This window comes from Symsagittifera roscoffensis, chromosome 9 (assembly GCF_963678635.1).
Source record: "Symsagittifera roscoffensis chromosome 9, txSymRosc1.1, whole genome shotgun sequence".
NCBI classification, from domain to species: Eukaryota; Metazoa; Xenacoelomorpha; order Acoela; family Convolutidae; genus Symsagittifera; species Symsagittifera roscoffensis.
In genome coordinates this window covers 28,640,631-28,646,071 of record NC_087070.1, presented here as the reverse complement: position 1 = coordinate 28,646,071, position 5,441 = coordinate 28,640,631, and the positions used below count along the sequence as shown (strand labels likewise).

Sequence of the window (5,441 nt, the reverse complement as noted above, 5' to 3'; positions counted from 1 at the left end):
GAGACACAAATATATTCACTTCAGTGGGACTTGGTATTTTGAATATTGTGGCCCAATTGAAATCCACTTAGCCGGTCCAATGATAGTCCATAGCCACATAAAATCATTTTGCAAAGATCGTAGCAGACGAGATCCAACGGTGAATTCATTTGAGAGATGTCTGTTGTTTGCTGTTCTACAGGCGCCAAGGATTAAACAGACCCTACGACTAGACTGAGAGTAGACCACACTGCGTGTGGCTCCTACTTTCACTTAAACTCTGCAACACACAGCGACGATACTGATGCTAACTTGCACCAACCATCCATACTTCACAAACAGGCGAACGCACTCAACCATTTGATGTAGTGTACTCGCTCCACTAAAATTGAGACTTTGAATGAAAGCTTCAGAGCCAAACGAGAGATCGAAGTTGATCGACACAACATGAAAGCCTTGAGAGTAAAACTCTTTTTCGAACTTACAAGAAATTTAAGGTCAACGGGTTATACATAATACAACTCCCATGTGAGTGGGTACTGTTGCATGATGATGATGGACTAAAAAACCAAGGAAACTGGTATTAGTGAGTAGTACCACATTTTTTTTCTGTGATCTGACAGTAAATGTTCTTCTTGTTACACTACAATAATTCTGGGCTCAAATGAAAGTCCAAAAAAGGATAAACATAGAAAATAAGATTTGAACCTAACATTTAAAATATTTGCAGATCGTTCAACTTCTAACCGAACACCCTTTTACACTTGAAATAAACCTCATGTAATGTTGTCATGTCATATTTAGTGAAATTTACAGTCCCTGCTTTCTTCACTCGTCAGGAATAACCCATTGTGCATGCGATAACATAGCGGTTTACCTTATTCTGCCCTAAACTTTTTATCGTATCGCTTTCTACCGTTCCTTCCAAATTATTTACTAACTTTTTAACATATTTTCAGAATAATTAAAACCTACCTCATGCTGTTGTGGTATTGTGTTTTATCTCTCTTAGTTTGACCCCTAGTTACTAATTAGATACCTGTTAGTTGTGTTCAAACAGACGTCCATTGGACTTCGCGTCACCCTCCGATCTCTTTAGAGAAAAGTCAAGAACAATTCAACACATTCATTTTTATTCATTATACTCTATTTTAGTTAGCCTTAGTATACAAGAGGTAATTTAACACTTCTTATTATGGAGCAGTCAACTGATTCCTATATGCGGGGAACTCCTGCAATTGTACAAGGCGCCCAGGATTCAGAAAATGAAACACAGAGGAAAGCCAGGGAGGTCAGAACCAAAGAAGTAATGCGAGTTTACGAAAACGCTGAAGACAGAAGAATTGAGGAAAAAAACGATAACTTAGCATGAGAAGAAACGAAGCTGACAAAAAAGTTAAATCAATCTATACGTGGCTTTAGGATCCATAGGGAAAAGAGTTTTTCACGCAAGCACTCTAGGATGAAAATTTTCTTTGTCCCATTAAAAAAAAAATTCGAGATCCTTAAATCCGCATTTGTGAAACCAGCGAACATCACGTTTGAACGGTAAAAACTAATGAGCCGAAAACAAAAAGACAGAGAGTCCCACGAAGTATTTTGGAGAGCACTCTCAGATTTAGCTAGAACGTGTGAAATCGGAATTAACGCAGAATAAGAATCGATACGAGATGTATTCATCTTTAACACGAGGAACTGCGATCTCCAACGGAGACTTATGTCAGAAACGTTGAAACTATTGGAACTACTCAATCAGGCAATTATTGACGAAAAAGGGTATAATAACCATATTAAATTAACCAATAAGACGAGAGCTAACCACAACAACTGCTAACAACAACAACTTACCAAAGTTTTAATCAGGTAAAAAAGAACCAAACCTGAACATAAAAAAAATTAAACGGAGGGCATACATCTATCCTGTGGAAAATTTTGATTACCTTGGAAAGCAAAATTATGGCAATAGAGCGGGAAAATGTGCCTTTTTCTGAGCAGTTGTTGAATGGTTAGGCTTCAAGTTTTCTAAAACAGGGGTAAAACCATTGGTATAGAAAATTGATTCAGTAAAAAATATCCTGAGCCCAAACAAAAATCAGAGTTCAGATCAATCTTCGGTTCAATAAGTCAGTACATGAAATTTGTACCAAATTTGTCAACTCTGAATTCACTGCTACGTCCTGTATCGAAGTAAAAAGCAGTCTACCATTGGAGTGGTTCTCCTACTTTGGTTTTTGAAGAACTCAAAAAGCAGATTGTGAAAATAACAAAAAAGAAACCCTTTGATATCAAAAGAAAACCAAGAATAAAATCAAACGCTTCGCATCACGGATGAGGATCAACACTCGGACAAGAAGATGGGGAGTCTTGGACCACAATAGCATTCGCAGCAAGATTTTTAATAACCCACAAATTGAAATATTCGACACGAAGTTATGGGAGTGGTCTGGGCAACCTAACAATTTAAAAACTATCTATACGGATCAGAAATCGAAATCGTAACCGATCATAAAGCCTTACTGACCGCGCTAAATGCGAACTATAGCAATAAAACTATGCACAGAAGAATAGTAACCCGCTGGGCAAACCGACTTTTGCCTTTTAACTTTAAAAGTGAACAAACCCCAGGGAAGGAAATGGAATGCACTGACTTATTATCAAGACTTCCTTTGGAAAAGCCCTCACTACTTCATTTTACAACAACGACTTTGTGGTCGCCACAACCAACAAGATAACAGAAAACTAATTTGTAAACAGTACAGTAATTGTAAAAACTAGAATCCTATAAAAAACGATTAATTGATAAATACTCCTCTGCGCAGTGTAAAAATTTATAACAAACTTGAATGGTATTTATCCAATGGTCGGAAAGAATGAAAAAACGTTGCACCTCCGACGGTTCATCTTTCAGGAAAATTTCTCAATTACGTCGCAGATAAATTTGGAAGTGAAATTACAATCATTTGCGTTCAGAGTCTTGTTCGAGCAGTTGCATTACCCGAAGTCTTTCAAAATTCAATTTTCATCGGTTTTTTTATCCGACAAATCCGTTTTTTTCTTTCTAATCTCATCATTATTACCTTCTCTATCAAATTTAATTCTCGATGGCAAATCCGGGTTATTTGCTTTTCAAACCTCATTCAGTTCCCAAAAACTCTGTATATTCAGAAAAACAAAGAATTATATGAAAGTTATAAAACGACAATATATCTTAAATTCACCAGAAATTATTTTTGAAATACATGGGAGGCTTAAAGTTACCATCATCTCCACTAAAACTTAGGGATCATGGTTCAAATAAGTTTTTGTATTACAAAAAAAAAACAAAAAAAAATGTGGCAGAAGTCAAGACAGCTCTACAAGGCGGAAAACCACTGGACAAATTTGATGCATACTTGAAGACATTCCAAGAGGACATTCGCTTGAAGGAAGGACTCCTCTTCAACGACAACAAATTGAAAACTGATTGTTCCAGCGGCCCTCAGATCCCCTTTCGCGAGTCTTTTACTCGAAACACACCGAGGACAGTTCTTCATGAAGACATTGGCCAAAAACATCTGGTCGCCCCACTTATATCGAGAAATTTATCATTACGGCAAAAATTGCGCGCAATGTTTTAAAAACGGTAGGAATCTGAAAGTCATTTTGGGATCGGCTAACATACAGAAATACAGGACTTGTCGGGTCCAATGAAGAGATAAACCTGGACTTCGCCGGTCCATTGGATAAAAACTGGGGCGCATCGAAACACCTATTATGATGCATCGATAGATTCACTAAGTTTCCTTCAGCGAAAGTTGTAAAAAATACGTCTACATCCTCAACACTCTCTTTCTTGACTGATTACTGCAGTTTACACGTAATTCCCAAATTAATTGGGGTGCTGTTTTCTTTCAAACAATTTTTGCTTTTTCTCCATGAAAAATGATAATTCTAATATTATGTACTGTGGGGATCATAGATCCAATGGAGTCGTAAAACCTATAATTTATACAGTAAAAGCAAAACTACTGCAAATGTTGAACCTTAACAGAACCTAAAGAGCCTTCAAATTCTGCGATTGCCAAAAACATCTGAAACGTTCGTTCGACGGGACAACCATCCACTGGATGCCCGCTTTTCTTAAAACCTTTAAAAAAATCTCCGAATACTTTTTGGAAAAGCTTAGTCTCACACGCAATTGAATTAGATGAACAAAAGTCGGAGGTCAACGAAGTGAGCCCAGGACTGTGGACAAACGACGACACAGATGATGGCTATTTAGAAGATACTAAACCTGACAACAAAGGTTAAGAGAGCGACCCGACCAATAAATAAACGCAAGTCACACATAGAGCCCCCTTGTCAAATCCCTTCGCCCAAGGAGGAAAATGTTTTAGGAGGACATTATATAAAAAGGCCTACCATATTTTAAATCACTCGATGGAAAAGATATTTCTGATACTAAACATATAATAACTCTCGATAATGATCATGTTCTCAGGAAATCAGATCTAGCCTTCAAAAAATCATCCAAAGGCTCCAAAAAAATTTATGATCAAAACGAGTACCCTCAGTTAATACTGCTGAGCTAGCAGGAATTGAAAAAAATCACCGTGCAAGAGACTGGATTCAAACACAACTGGACGATCCTCATCTAGAAGACCATTTGGTTCCTCTTCACGTAACACAGATGATGCCAAGAGAAAAAAAAATTTTGTTAACTTTAGATCCAGTGTCAACTTTAGATTTAGACTATTGAGACAACGTCCTGGATGACTATTTGGGCTTGGGTTCCGGTGTAAAATCTAGTTTTTGAAAGTTCTTTATGTTCTTCAGGACGACAGCTCATTGATAACCTAGCACCCTCTGAATCCATATCAACATCTCTGGGCACAAGTGAGAACTCAATTTTAATAGAGAGCTCGGCTAAAAAAAACCGCTGAAAACCCCGGACCTTTCAAAGTTTATGGAAAAAGGCGGTTCATCGGCCAAGAGTCTCCAAAGGAGGCTGTGACTATAGCGGAAGAGCCACTAATCTCATTTGTCTCCTCACAGAAGAACTTTACACAAACAATTGATTTGCCGTCAGCTTTGATGACACCATGGAAAATTTCCAACAAAAACGAACATTGGTTGCTGAGACAACTCAATGCTCAAACACAACGGCTTCATCCTTGAAACCTCATTAGTCGTTTTGGGATCCCCTTCTTCCAAAACTCAGATCGAGAGAAAAGGGGAGGAAAGTGATATTTCTTCCATCATCGGCTCGGAAACTGGAATCGAGGCAGACAATTTTGATAAACAATTTAACACAGCCGAATAAAGCTTTTTAAAGGTACACTCATTTGATTTTATTTTATAATTGTACTTGCTACCACTAGTCCTTACCTTAATTCCTTGTTACTTCAAGTACGAACTAGCACTTGTTTTCCCACTCATTTGTTTTCCCACAGCGCCGACTCTGCACATTAGTTAGTTAGTTA

General features: G+C 37.7%; 3 protein-coding genes across 3 annotated transcripts in view; 2 read left to right on the top strand and 1 right to left on the bottom strand.

Annotated features, from left to right (window-relative positions):
- LOC134854321 (protein rogdi homolog) overlaps window positions 1-5,441 on the top strand; it is a 438,231-nt gene that overhangs the window by 196,615 nt on the left and 236,175 nt on the right. The gene's annotated exons all lie outside the window — the stretch shown is intronic.
- LOC134854318 (E3 ubiquitin-protein ligase RNF14-like) overlaps window positions 1-5,441 on the bottom strand; it is a 360,494-nt gene that overhangs the window by 131,367 nt on the left and 223,686 nt on the right. The window lies entirely within an intron of this gene.
- LOC134854315 (uncharacterized) overlaps window positions 1-5,441 on the top strand; it is a 315,313-nt gene that overhangs the window by 196,613 nt on the left and 113,259 nt on the right. The gene's annotated exons all lie outside the window — the stretch shown is intronic.